The 16085-nt window shown below is 34.1% G+C and overlaps 1 pseudogene; it reads right to left on the reverse strand.

Annotated features, from left to right (window-relative positions):
- Positions 1 to 5079: 5079 nt before the first annotated feature.
- On the reverse strand, positions 5080 to 15582 carry LOC133205119 (uncharacterized; annotated as a pseudogene).
- Between the last annotated feature and the right edge of the window lie 503 nt (positions 15583 to 16085).

A 16085-nucleotide genomic window follows, 5' to 3' on the forward strand; every position in this document is an offset into this window, starting at 1 on the left:
CATCAAGGTCAGGGTCAAAATTAATGGTGCCTAAGCAAAGGCCTTCTCACAAGAAATACACATGTGAACTATGAAAGCTCTAGCACCAATCGTTTAAAAGTTATGGCCAAGGTTAAAGTTTTTCAAAAAGAGGTCAAACTCCAAGGTCAAGGTCAAAGGGACAAAGTTGTTGGTATCCAAAGTAAAGTCTTGTCACAAGGATTAAATATATAAAGAATGAAAGCCCTAGCACCAACTATTCATAAGTAATGGCCAAGGTTAAAATATTTTTAAAAGTAGGTAAAACTTAGGGATGGGTATCGCCAAAATTTCGTATCTTGATATATCTCGATTTTTTCCCAAAAATATCACGATAAATCGTGATATTTTTACACACTATTTTTACTAGAATTTCAAATGAATTTCCATAATATTTGTTAAAAATATGCTATAAAAACATAACTTTATTTTTTAAATTTTTATTCATTTAATATAAAGCATGTTTGGATGCCGTTGTTTAACTGTTTTCAACATTTTTTACACTTCCTGTAATTGTCATTCAATAGTTTGAACAAATTAATGAATGATTTCCAGAATTTATAGTTATGTACCAAATACCGGTACTTGAGTCTCCGTATCACGATACGTATAACGCAATAAAAAATCGTGATATACCAGTATATTGCGCATCCCTAGTAAAACTCCAAGGTCAAGGTCAATGGGCTATAATTGTTGGTATCCAAAGGAAGGTCTTGTCATAACTTCATAAGAATTACATATGTGAAGTATGAATGGCCAAGGTTAAAGTTTTTCAAAGTAGGTCAAACTCCAAGGTCAAGGTCAAAGGGTCAAAGTTGTTGATATCCAAAGGAAGGTCCTGTCACAGGTATTACATATGTGAAGTAGGAAAGCCCTAGCACCAACCATTCAAAAGTTTTGGCCAATGTTAAAGTTGGGTAAAAATTTACAAAACAGGGTCAAACTCCAAGATCAAGGTCAAAAGGACAAATAAGATTGTACCCAAAGACAGGTCTTGTCACAAGGAATACACATGTGAAATATGACAGCCATAGCTCCAACAAAATCAAAAGTTATGGGCAATGTTAAAGTTTTAGCGGACAAACAGACAGATGGTGGACAGAGCAAAACTATATGCCCCCGAATCTTCGATTAAAAATGAAAGTACAAGTAGAGGCTAGTTTTTTTTAACAATACCTTAGTTTGATTTACTCCTAAATTATCAATATCAAACGGTTCAAAATTCTGAAAAAGATGCTTATTCTTATGAGTCGACTATCGAAATATTTCAACGAATACCCTGAATCATGTAATTGATAAAACAGCGCCAAAACAAAAATAATTTTTCGGTACATATACAAGGTAGATATATTTGAAGAACTAGACTCTGTCCATCAATGCGCAGCGATTTCAAACGCTATGGGAAAAATATTTATTCTAAAATAACATGCAACAAACGAAGTTCTAAAATACAATTCAATTTCTCAGTAGGAATCCCTACCTTTCTCAGTTTTTCGAGCCGAGCGGCGAGCCTTCCGTTCAAAACAATACTCGGAGCTCCTTGCGTGGCTCGTAATTTTGTATGGACCGTAGGGGAGTCATCCGAGGATTGCCGATTGTCAAATCTCGAACCCGATCCAGTTTAGAAATGGAGTGATAAAATTTCAACCGGGGTTCCTTATCTTTTAGTGTTTTATTATGTATTAAATATAAATCGTTACAAACTGTGAAAAAGTTATGTGACCCTAAGTTATCGGAAGTCGGACATGGTTTAATATTAGCCTGATAATGAGAGGTGCAAGAGGCACATTCGAAGAAAATACTTGTTGAATCTATCGAAAAGAAAGAGTAAAAGTTTTTTTTAAGGGTAAATAAATTTCATGCAACGTGGAAAAAGTTAACTTTGGCTAAGTTTTTATTTAGTAAAGATGAAGTCCAATAATAACAGACTAACCCTTTCCCCTTAAACAGAACAGGTGCTTGACAAATTTCGCGGAAAAAAACCACAAGGTACGTTTATTATTATGCGAAGTGACGAAACAGTACGTACTACACTTACTAGTATCAGATTGAAATTTAAAAAAAAAATAGCTCTGACAACTTCTTTTTCATTTCTCGTCAAATTTTTGTTTCATCTCTAGAATGCACGATTCTGATACTTCTTTTTTTCCTTCATTTCTATTTTTCAACTTCTATCTTGCTGTGGCCTTCATATCGACGACGTTTTATCTTTTTCATTTCTACGTTGATTCGATATATCCAGTTGAATATGAAATAAAAGATGCCACCGAGTCTGACACATCTGTTTCATATTTGGATGTTTTACTGGAAAAAGACGTTTATGGTAACCTAACAACAAAACTTTATGATAAACGTGACGTCTTCAACTTCCCTTCTTTAAGCATAGCAATATAACATTATCACCTGGATATGGAGTTTTGTCTCTCAGTTGATTCTATACGAAAGAGCACCCCCCCCCCCACACACACACACACAAAAATAAAATGCTACAGTAAACTATAGTTTACTATTGTAAATAAAAGTATTTACTATATAGTAAATTAAAGTTTTTACTTTAGCAAATCAAAGTATTTTTACCATGAATTTCAGATTGTTATATTCTTTGTTTTCCAATTCATACATTATGTACAGATTTTATATTAAATGGAATTGTTCTTGCACAATCACATATAAATTTCAAAATTTTACATCATTGGTATTGAATTTAAGAGATTTCAAATTTTGAAATTTCAAAAAATTCTTAAAGGTGCTTGGACACAGATTTGAAGTTAATATTTTCTCAAATTTTCTGTATAATATCACGACTTATATATTGCAATAGCATTTCACACGAAAATATAATTAAAAACTTATTTTATCTAGAAATTATTTGAACTACGAATTCCTGGACGCGTTTGATTAACACATCCTTGCACTTTCACAAATTGTATCTTTATCCTTAATATTTAAGAAAAGAAGCGATTTTGTTGTGTATTAATGAAAAACATTGCATCTATAATCCAGAAAATTCAGAGTAGAAATGTGCGAAAGCAAACCCCCTCACTAATATCGTCAGCCCGTGCTCAGTGTAGAGTACAGAGTTTAACAAATTGAATACACCCGTGAAACGTAAATTGTTTTGATAAACAGGGCACGAGCTCTGTTATTGTTAATGTTTTCAATTCACCGGGTGTGTTCAATTGTTAAAGTCTGCACACACCACTGAGCACGGACTGACAATACTGTGAGTGGGTTTTGCTTTCGAACATTTCTACTCTGAATTTTCTGGATTATAGTTCTAATATTTTTCATTAATACACAACAAAATTGCCACTATTCTTAAGTATTAAGAACAAAATTAAAATTTGTGAAAGTGCAAAGATGTGTCAACCAAACGCGTCCAGAAATTTGAAATTTCAATAACTTCGAGATGAAATAAGATTTTTATTATATTTTAGTATGAAATGCTATAGCAACATAAAAGTCATGAAATTATACAGAAAATTTGAGAAAATATTAACTTAAAATCTGTGTCCAAGCACCTTTAAGTTTTATAGTAAAACAAAGTATCAAAATATTTACTATTGTTAACTATAGTAAACTTTAGTTTACTACAGTAAATTTTTGTTAGGGTCGTACGGATAATTTCTGAAACGAGACAAGCTATTGACAAATAAGTTGATAAAACAAAGACGACTTGTTTAAAGTTAAGAGAACGAGGTTACGGTCAAGCGATTTTATTAATATATCTAAGGCATGACATTAATTATAGCTACTCCAGTTATACTTTATAACCTGGGTTTTGGGCGTAAACTGTTCCAACCCACGTTTATATAAACTAGTATAACTTGGGTAGCTATTAAATTTGTCCCTATCATTAAGCAGCGCGTGGATCCAGAAATTTTTTCCGGGGGGGGGGGGGAGATAAGTTTCCAACAAAGAAATTTCGTAGCAGGCAAAAAAAAAAAAAAAAAAAAAAAAAAAAAAAAACACCAACAAACAAACAAAAACAAAACTTAACTCCTTTCCCAAACGTATGAAACCCGGATAATGACGAAATAGTAGTCAGGGTTTGACAAATAGTGCACACGCTATCAAAGATATACTAATAAAACAAAGAGAACGAGTAAAACAGAATTTGCGCTTTCTTTTTTCCTTCAGATTTATCGACATTGTTATTGCAACCATACGGAGTAGTAGTGCCAACTTTCCTAATCCAGCATTTTTTTTGTTGCTTAAGGAAAGATATGCTTAATTTTGAGAATTTTAAAATTTTAACTTTCATTGACAGAATGGAATGGTCAGGAGAATTAAAATGTTCGTAACGAACCTGTTGACTACTGTTGTAAATGGTAAATCTGCGCCCATATATTTTTTTTCACTTATATATAGTGAACACTTAAATTGGTTTCACAACAAGGCCAGAAATGGTACATTCTATTCCGTAGACAACATTATAAGATTTGCAATTCAAAATAACATATACACAATGTTCACCAACGATTCATTGTTCAATCAGAATAAATACAAAGGTAAAATACACGTACAAGCTACTCAATCCATCTGAATTCAGTATAATTTTTACATAACAGTAAAATATACTTATATTTGATTCATAAAACCACCGTGTTTAAACATGCTTTCATGAATACACACTAATTTACTAATCATTTAAAAGTAATCACGATTTATTTCATTGCACTACGTAATTATGGAAAGAGACAAAACATGGAGATAATAATCAAGCTCTAAAGTCCATTGAAACAATACAAATCGGGAGCAGAGCAAACACAGACCTCTAAAAAACATCAGAGGGGGATCAGGTGCCATGGAGGAGTAAGCATCCCCTGTCGACCCGTCAAATCCGCCGTGTGCTCCTTGTCATGATCGGGAAAACGGAAAATCCGTAGACAATAATGTATGCATGTATAAAGTGCAAAAGATTGTTTTGTACAATGATTGGTTTTTCCTTATGCATTAGTATATACTTAAAAAGTATTTTTGATGTTATTAAATATAAATTTACTTTCCTTCCAGTGTTGAATTAAAACACTCTAGAACAAAATAAACTGAACACAAGAATTACGTAGAAGAATGTTGAACTTCGGGAAATTGGGAAGATCTGTCGATTTTTTCCAGAAAACGAACAAATGTAACATCCTGATAGTTCATCACTTCCTGTTCAGAGTTTACGTTGTTTTCATTTTGTATGACGTCATTAAGGTTTGGTACGTCATGCCCAGATTTTTTTCTCTCCTCTTTATCATCTCTGTTGTAAAACGAATCATCCAGCGAATGAATTTTTGCTCTATATCGGCTTCTTCTTTGCTTGTCCGATGGGCCATATTTAATCTTTCTTTCAGTCCAATACTTGATATCTTTTTCTAGCAAAAGAACAAATTTTTGAAAATAGGAAGCAAGTACGATATCCTCAAAAAACTCTATCATACACAATTTTTGGTACCAAAAATAGGAGTTTCTTTCTCGGTGTACATCTGAAAATGTCTGAGACATAACTGCAATGAGGGCATTAAGAAGGTGAATAAAACAAAGAATTACAAAGAGTATGAATAGTATATACGCAAACCCTGGAATTCTTGACTGATTAAGAACACCGATGTCATTAAGACCGATTCCAAGCTTAAACATTGTTAAAAGAGAATCTCTGAATATATCGAATTCTTCCGGGTGTTCATTTTCGCCTCGAAAAAGTAATTGCATGGCTGCAGTAAATGATACCAATAAGAAGAGGAATATAAGAAAAAAAGGAGTGAAGTCCTTTACCAGTCCAGATTTGATCATGTACGTGAAAGTCACGATGTTTTTCTGAAAAGGTGAAAAGAAAAACATAAAATACCAGCCACATAGCAAGAGGAAAACTATATGATAATCCAAATGCAGGCGCAGAAAACTCAAAACAGATTCAACCATGGCTCCAATGGACATAACAATCAAACAAATTATGTAGTCGAGATTATGCAAAAGTAATCCACGGCCACCATTATGCAAACGGACAGCTAATTGATGAAGGACTAAAAAAGAAAATACGAGGTAAATTATTCCGATCAAAAGATACGTAACCCCAATAGCATCGACGCTCTTGGTCAGTTCACAGAAAGTACTATTTTTTCTGCAAATTAAATATGATTCCGATTTTTGTACAGTTACCAATGTTGTGAAAGAAATAAAAATTGTATGTATTATCAGCCAAATGAATAAAGGAATCCGATATGTATTCCATTTTGTCTGTAAAATGTATCGTACTACCTCTTGATTAAGGATTCCAAAGGCTTCTTCCTGACTGCATTGTGAGTCAAACAACCGTTCTAATATCGTAATTTTTCCAGTCTTCCTATTTGATTTATCTTGTTCTTCTGATTTTTGTTTCATTCTTTTTCCTGAATTCCTTTTTGAGTTATTTTGTTCTGTAAATGTTTGTTTGATAATTGTTCCAGAATTTGTCTTTGATTTATCTTGCTGATTTGATTTTTGTTTCTTTTTTTCCCCAGAATTCCTCTCTGATTTTTGTTGTTCAAAATAATATATTAGCCTGTCAAATTCTGTTACATCATAAACTCGTATGTCGAAAAGACCATTCTGCACATTTTGGAAACAATAAACACCCGAAAGATTTATAATGCAATCGAATATTTCCCCAACACCAAGTTTTACAGAGAGTTCAAGGGGCGTCAAGCCTTCTTTATTTTCCCAGAACAAAATATCAGTGATATTAGGGTTGCTGTCAGACTTTTCTGATGCTTCGTTTCTAAATATCATCCATGCATAAGTAAATGCTGCTTTGATGTGTAGAATTTTATCCGGGTTAATATTGCCGTATTTGATCAAAGAATGAAACACAGTATCGCCTAGGCTGTTCTTCTCCCAAATGCAAGCACCCTCTGCCAGAAGTGTCTCTAATATTTTCCTCCTGTTGGAATCACTTTCTTTTATCCACGAGGCCCTGTGCACAAAGGTTTTGAGTCTCTCTTTATCGACACAATCTTGTTCTTTTATCATGAGAGCTGCTACCGTCAAAGGTAGTTGTCCAATAAGGGCGGTGTTCTTGAATTCTTTTCCTTCGGCTTCTAATTTTAACAATGTTTCTGTCTTTTTCTCAATTTTGGCGTATTTTAGAAGCATTTCAACAGCACTATAGCGACATGTAAAGCTGTTTGACCTTTAAAGTCGGTACCCTTTCTGTTCATGGTCAGTAGTTCGGGAAAGTCCTTCAAAAGTTTCTCAACACAGTGAAGGTCATTAGAATCGTCGTTTTGGACTGCGATATGCAAAAGTGTTTCTCCGTTAAAAACATTTTGAACCTCTTTATTCAACGTTTTGATATCATTGATATTTATCTTGATGAATTGTTGAAGTATGTCTGCTTTTTTTTCTAAGTCGATATTTTCTTGTAGCTCCTCAATAAAATCCCTCTCATGCTCACTTTCGGTATCCTCTTCTGACTCTTCGGGTTTAATAGAAACATCACGACAAGTTCTGTTTCCCATCCTGTAAGAAAATTCAAGATTTTTTGGTATCGAATAGCATCCTAAATATTATAATTCAATTAAATTCTTTTAATTTCTATTTCAAATGGCATGTAAGATGGTTGCGCGGAAGAAAAAGACTTCAACTTCAATGCTTTATAAATGTGTCAATCGTAGGATTACTGAATACAGTCACTAAATCAGAAAAAAACCTGTATTCACTACGTATAAAGTCCCGTGGACACACAGTACGTAGGAAAAATAACTTAAATTATTAACTTTATTATTGGAATTTTTTGTGAGTTCTTTTTGTACTAGTTTAAAGAAATCGATTTGAAATTCGCAGTTCATAAAAACATTCTCGAAGCAAAAATGTTTTTTTGGCAGAAAAATGAAATTTAAAGTCAAGGCAGAGTAGGAGGAGCGGAGATACATTAAACTTAATGTGGAGCTGGGGAGAACTTCTGCTAAAATAGATAAGTGCATAGAAAACGCGCCTAAGACACCTGTGTGTCGTAGGCATACAAAAGAATTTGTGCCCTTAACGTCTTAAAATGTCTACAAGTGGTGACAGAAAAAAGACGTTTGAACGGCGTCTTCTTTGAAAAGAAACGATGCTTTGGAGAGAAAAAAAACTAATGCTGGAAAAGCTTAAAAATGTTTGCAGACTATCCATGTCTAACTAAGGACATATGCAAGTGTGTTATCTTACCAGAACTTACATGATAATAATAGTGACTAAAATATTTTAATATCTGTATAATTTTTCCTTGACTTTCCAAACAGCCCTTGTAAACTTATTAGGCAGAGGATGTAAATCTAACGAATAGTTTGATTTTAATTTGAAAATATTCCTTTTTAGAAAAGTGGTATCTTTAATTTATTCGATATATTTCTGCATTTAGTACAGTTATCATTTTTTTTGTTATTTTCATCAGCGGAAAATTTATCAAAACTTAAGAGTATGAGATAAAAAGGGAGATAACTTCAGGAATGATGTCCTTGGGAGGACTTGTATAGGCTAGACTTGCTCAAGTCTCTCTGTTTTTTTTAATTGAATAATTCTTTGTTCATTTTTGTCTTGTTCTCTGCTCTCCCTCATAGTTAAATGTTATCAAACATAGTCTATGTTTGACATTATCAAAAAGTATGAAAGAGAGCACTAAAACATACAGATTTGAGCAAATCTATGTAAAAACATAATTTATGTTTTATGTCCAATCCAGTAATGTAAATAAGAATGATTAAACATCCTCAGGAATGCGTTGAAAGAAAACTGTATAGCTTACCTTATCGGTATATTTGGATCCACTAAAACTTGCTTAATTCTTTTTTTTAAACATGTAACTTTTGTACGAGTGCTCGGGTAGTTAATAAAATAGCATTAAAAGACCGAAGTAGAAGAATTACCCTTAAATCCCATTTTGTAAAAGTATTGAATACACAGTACATTTTTAAAGCGAAGGAAAAAATGATTATTTCATTAAAAATTCAATAAAACATAAAGAAATCTTTCTTAACAATCAGCAGTTACATATTTTTTTTCTCGTGGTATTCAAGAAATGAGATATCAAATTGCAAAAGGATAAAGTAAAGGCAATGCTTTAAACAATTTGTCCATGTCCTTCATATCCCAGGCATAAAGGTTTCGAAACATAATATTTTCAAAATATTGTATTTTATTCATACTTCGAATTTGAAAGACAATAAATTGAATTCAAAGCCGTTATTTTCTCAACGAAAATCTGCAAAATTGGATACTTAAGAAACGCAGTGGGTTCTAAAGTTCGCACCTCAAGATTGAAAGTTGATATAATCTTTGTTCATAAAACTGTAAATGGTAAAGGTATATCGATTTCTTGTTAAAAGATATTGAAAAGTCTGCAAATTTTGGTCCTTCTTTAAAAATTGCAAACTATGTACTTGGACTTTGGAAGTCACGTACCTGCCATGTTGCTGCCCAGAATATTTGTTAAAATATTTTGAAGAAAGGGATATTTTACTCAAAAGAAATCATTAAGTTAGATGTAAATGAAATATATGGAGATAACGAACAGTATTCAAGCTCAAAAGTCCATTAAACAATACAAAATAGGAGCAGAGCAAACACGGACCTCTAAACATCAGAGGTGGGATCAGGTGCCATGTAAATATAAACAATGAAGGGTGTTTTATCGTTCTTCATACGGTATATGGCTGTTGCTGTCATTTTATAAAACGACAAGCAAATTATTATGCACGCCATTTACTTTTCCTACAATGCTAACAACATCTCAACTACTGATATAATGACTATGAAACCCACTTCACTGTTAAAATCAAAATAGCAAAATCATCCGTTAAAGAATCATAAAGACAAGATTACGAAAGTGAGGCAAAAGATAAAATTTTTATAGTTACACAAAATAAGGCTAAACATAGGGAGAGGGCTAAAATAAGCTATATGCCTACTGCGCAATCCCATTCACTTTTTGTGAATAAAATAAAATAAGGCTAAACATCGGTAATCAACACCATATAGAAATAAATCTACAAACATTTCGATGGTTAGCAACTGATATGATTTTTAGGTTAAAGTATATGTACATCATGTGATCATTTTGGTAAGTATTTTTGTTGGAAAACGAATACATGTGCACTTAGGATCATTACACCCATCTTATGGCTTCTGCTACATCTCTGTTTCCCGGGCTCCATACTGGCTCTGCTAACAATTTGTATTGCTTAAAGGGGCCTGGAGACAGATTTAAAGTTTTCTTAGTTTTTCTGTATAATATCACGACTTATATGTTTCTATAGAATTTCACACGGAAATATAATAAAAAACTTTAATAAAAGCGTGTTCAGAAACTTCTCTGTAAGAAAGCAAAACCAACTCACCAGTATTTTTCAGTTTGTGCTCAGTGATGTGTGCAGAGTTAAACACATTGAGAACACTCAGTGAAACGTAAACATTAACAATAACAGAGCTTGTACCCTGTTCACAAAATCAGATATTTGACGTGAGGTAAAGAAGAATGTCGTTGTCATTGAATTCTAAGAATATTCATGTAAGTTCAATTTATTTAACTGGTTTTATTTTTTGAATAAGCATAAAAATTTAAAATGTGAACAATGCAACGGTGTCCAGGCCCCTTTAAGGACAGATGATACAAACAAATAATGGATAATACCTGGACTGGTATTTATTTTTGACCCATTTTGTTGGTAAATGATGCGAATAATAAATTTTTAAATTATTAAGAAATTGTAAACTTCCCTATTATGTTCAAAATTCTACCTTTCTGCACCCATCCTTATTACTAGTAATCTATACAAATCTCTGTCACTTTAAATCGACTTTTGAATTCGATCACTATTTTTTTTATCTTTTATCTGTCACATTTTATCTGTTTCGTACTTGAATTCTTTTAAGTAAATTAAAAACATGGATGGCAATATATCAACAAATCTATTTATGTAAATACACTGACAATAGTTTTACTTCGTTTGATATTGCAAAAACAAAATGAAGATAGTTTGAATTGAAAACTGTCATTTATTTTAATCTAATAAATGACAAGACAAATCATGCAAAATACTTATTATACAAAATGACAAGCATAACACAATCATAAAAACATGTGCATAAAATAAACAAATACATTTTGTTAAGCCAAGTATCATAGGTGGGGCATAAAAAATCGCCACCTTATTGTGTTCATAGTGAAACAATGAACGCAATAAACCCCACCCAAAACTATTGTCTTCATTTAATTCAATATATGGTAACATTCACGTAACGAACACAAACTACATTTTTTATTACATTAGTGATAAAATGATGTACAACTAATGATCCTCTTTTCCTTTTTTTTAAAGAATTGTCAGAGGCCCTTGTCCCCATGACGAGATTGTTCATATTAATATAAAGTCAAAGGCCCTTGTCCTTATGACTTGGTGATTATTCATGCAGCAAATAGTGACAATAAACTCTCATGCAAAGCTACATTTGCCATTTTGAAGTCAGAGGCCCATGTCCCCATGACCCAGTGTCAAGTTTCGAATGTCATGAAACGAATCATCTATAGCAACATATGTTAAGCTACATATATATATGAATAGACAGATTAACCGAAAAGAAAAATTCATGTTCAAAAACCTGCGGACCTTCGCCTTAAAGCTTACAAAGACATAAAGGGGTGAACTACCAATTGGTACTATTTGATCAGAGGCCCCTGACCCCATGATCAAGTTGATCTAAATATGTAGCACAGGAATTCTTAAGTACTTCTTAAAAGCATCGGAATACCATCTTCCCATTCGTTTGATTTTCTCCTCTGAAATCCCCATTACTGCAGCACAGGTCGCAGCTCCTATTCGAAAACTGTGATCCTTATACTGGCTCGTATTAAGCCCTGCCTATTGAAGAGACATTTGCAAAACATTTGTAAATTGTTGTCTTAGTAATCCATCGCCATTTGGATATGCAAACAAAGGACCTGGTGACTGATTGATCATCAGGTACGTTTCCTTGTAGAATCAGTGTAGGGATGTGTTTGCCTGCACTATGTTTAAAATTATCCATTGTAATCTCGAGAGATTCACAAGAATTTAATTTACCCAAGACAAGTTTTATATTTGCAAGAGTTATTACATTTTTACCGTTTGTAGAAGACGAATCTGTTATTTCACCAACCCTTAAAAAGGCATGAAAAGCCAGCAAATACATTGCTCTTAACATACTTCATTGATAGGCTGAAATGCCTAATTTATCCAGAGAAGTCACCAGCTGTTTCAGAATTGACGTTGTTATGGGCAGTCTTGCGTCACTTTCTATAGCCTTTAGTTTTTGCTATCCCTGTAGCATTTTGCGAATCACAAATTGTTGTGATGGATCTTCAAAACCTTGAACTTTGAAATAATAACTAAGAGCCGAAATGTATGTTTTCAAGGTTGATGCTGCGATATTACTTTGAAAACAAAAAGCAATATAATGTGCCAAGTGCTCAGTAGTAGGAGGCAATACAGAGACATCAGGAAAGTAGGTTGACATAAAGTCCGAGTGAAAAGCAAACGTTTTTTCATAAGCTGCTCTTGAAGTAGGAGCGAGGGAATTCTTCAGAATGGATGCTGCTATATCTTTCAGAGTGTTAGCATTGTTGGGTGAACTGCTGATGGCACTGGGTCCATATATGTACATAGGTCCTAAACCTCTCGGACCTGCAAGCGAGAAAGGCGATCAGCAGCTACATTTAGTACACCTGGGATATGTGTTGCTTTGAAAAGAATATTGTATTTTAATGTTTTTACTATAAGACAACGCATTAACTTCATAATTATTGGGTCTGCTGAAGTTTGTTTGTTAATGAAGTATACTACCGCAAAATTATCTGAATAGAAATTAATACAGGAGTTCCGTAATTCAGGTGCACATAGTTCTAAAGTTATACATGTAACAATGGGAAGCAATTCTCTATTATGTGAAACTGACACAACTCCTGTGGCCATTTCCGAAGAACCATTTTGATTTAAATGTACCCCCAACCCTAGGTCACTTGCATCCGTAAACATAGATAGGGTTTCAGAGGTTTCCCACCTATCATCTAATATCAATGACCGACCATTAAAACTATTGATGGATATAGACCAAGCTTCAAGATCAGCCCTTGTTACTTTGTTCAATCGCCGTTTGAAATGGGGTAATTTTAAGCCTTAAGGTCTATTAGCCGTCTTGGGAAAGTGCGACCTGGTAGGACAGCAGCACAAGCAAAGTTCAGTAACCCAATCAAAGATTGTAATTCTTTCAATTTTACTCGTTTTCTATGCTTAAACGAATCTAAGGTATCTCCTAGCTTATCTAGTTTATCCCTCGGCAACCTAACTTCCATAGCCAGCGAATCGACCTCTAGACCTAGAAAGGTTATTGCTGTAGTGGGATACACTGTTTTCTCATTCTTGATTGGTATGCATATGTCTATATCATTACATAATTTAAGGAAGTTCTCTAAGGATTTCAAACAATTGTCAGAATGAGCTGGTCCCATAAAAAGAAAGTCATCAAAACATAAACACAGTTGGACTGGTAATAGTATTCCATTGTCCAATGCAATGAAGATCTAAATCTTTCAAATAGGTTACACGAGTAACTTAACCCCATTGGTAAGGTCTTGTCAGAATAAAACAACCCTCCCACTCTAAAGCCCAGTAATTCATGGTCTGACGGATGAACTGGAATGATTTTAAAAGCATTTTCAATATCTGTCTTTGCAAACAAAACTCCCTACCAAGGTGTTTTAACAAATTAGTCGCATCATCGATGGTTTGATATTGAACCGAACAAATATTTTGCGGGATCCCATCATTGACGGATTGACCCTCAGGATAAGATAAATGATGTATAACTCTAAATTCCCCTTCTTGTTTTTTAGGTACTAAACCTAATGGTGAACACTGAAAGTTTTAGAATGGAGCATTTTTGAAAGGTCCAGCTGCTCGACTACAACTAACCTCTTTATTTATTTTTTCTTGAAGGATAGATTAATTTTGATCAGCTGATTTTAAGTTTTTACAAAACCTCTGCTCACGAACACCTTGAAATGGAATTTTAAAACCCTCTGTGAAGCCTTCAACTAAACATTTTCTGTCAGTTTTCTTGTATTCTGAGAGCCAATGTTATAACCGTTGAGGATTCACAGGGGTTACTATATCAATGTGTTTATTTTGTAAGATTAAGGACTGACTGTTTAATTTCTGATGTTCCGGTTTGGGAGGTTGATTTTTGCTTATATTTGTTTGTTGCATTAGAGAGTTTTGGGGTTGATGGGCTAGTTTTCCTACTGTGTTTTCCACCACAGCGTTGGCATGTGTGGGAGAATCTGCAATCTTTTCTAGAACAAATTCCTTGTTCGGAATTATTGAAGTTGTAACATACGAGTTTATTGCTACCCGCCTTCCCCTTGATACCTTGGAAGGGACAAAAAGTAGATTTTTGAGCTAGTCCCTTTAACTTTGATTGCAAGCCAGATGCCAATGCTTCTTGATACAATTCTACGTTTAAGGAAGCTCTAAACACTAATCAAAAATGCTTTTTGGACTTTGAGAAAAATAAGTCATATAAAGGTACACATATTCAGTGTAGCTACTTCATTTTCAACATAGGGCACCTCCCCTTTCTGAACTATCTTTGAACATAAATCACTGTTGTTTACTTACATCGGGAAAATTAATGGAAATGATGTATTCAATTACTTAATCTTGGTCTAACATAACATTAAGAACATTAAGAAAACTTTAATTCATAACAAATTGTGTCATTAACTGTAGATTCCCATTTATTCTATTTTTCTTCTAAGGGCAGACCACTCTAACTCAATAAAACTATCCTAAAAATAGTTCTCTTTAGTGTGCAGTGTTTAGAGCTTCCTTAATCGGTCCCATGGGAGCTTAGTTGGAGAGATCTCTCTCCATTAACGGAACGTTTTATCATACTCAATACCTGCTAACGCAGTAGACTGGTCAGCAAGCTTTTGAACAGTCGTTGCGTATTTCATTAATTTTGTGACATCATTTGTATGCCTCTCGCAGAAAATACCTACAAAAATATGGAAAGCCTTCAACCATTGAGAAATAGATTCGATTTTGAGAGGGGTTGATTTTTCTTTAACAAATGTTAGCCCATCGTCACCTTCTTCAATTGAAAATTTTACTTCTTTTTCGCTCGGTTTAAGTAAGGTGCCAAAGTCGACGTATTCATTGGCCCATATTTTAGATTAATTTTTGAATCAATTCCCAGGGCTAGAGGCTTCGAAATACTCTCGGGGGCTTCAGGGAAGGTGCTGTTAGAATTACCCAAATTAACAGTAGGTTCCGCAGCGTTGACGTTGACAGCTTCCTTCTCTTGCGTTGGCGGATTTTGCGTTATAGCGCTGCCCGTCTGTTGTTGTTGTTTGGAGAATTCATCTATCACTGCCTTTGTAATACCAGGAATAGCTGCTTGGATGACGCTTTGGATTTTATCCTCAAAGTCACGATCTTTGGTCGATGCAGTTCGTTTAGGTTGAGGCTCAACTGACTCTCCAACTTCGGTTGACCGACTCCGCTTTTTCTGCTTAGGAAGCATGTTCACTACCTTGAATAAAAATGCAACACTTAAGTCATATCATACAAATGACATGCTAGATGTAACTCAAACCAACCCCCCCTCAGGATTCCTCGCCTGATTACGATTAGCTTATTCTGGCACAACGTAGATGTACCAAGCTCTCGTGTAAACATGGCGTTTAATAATGCCTGACAAGAAGATGAATGAGTGCCACATACATATCTATATTCATAGCCATAAAAGGAAGCACTTGTACACACTTGAATTACAGCAGACTTAACATAACTCCACTCATTACGCATATGTACAAGTGTTTGAGTAACTCGAAGTGTCAGCTTACATTTCATATTTGTATCAGAACTAGTGTACATTATCATTGTGCCCGACCATAACAACATCATACACGTACAGTCATACAAATGCATACTAAATGTGCCATAGCACATTCCAAACTGTACGTGCATCATCATGGGATGCATAAGTGTCAGCTCACTGTGCAAACTCATGCCTTCGGGAATGTA

This window comes from Saccostrea echinata, unplaced genomic scaffold (assembly GCF_033153115.1).
Source record: "Saccostrea echinata isolate AGI-Se365-2 ecotype Australia unplaced genomic scaffold, CSIRO_AGI_Sech_v1 ptg000054l, whole genome shotgun sequence".
NCBI classification, from domain to species: Eukaryota; Metazoa; Mollusca; class Bivalvia; order Ostreida; family Ostreidae; genus Saccostrea; species Saccostrea echinata.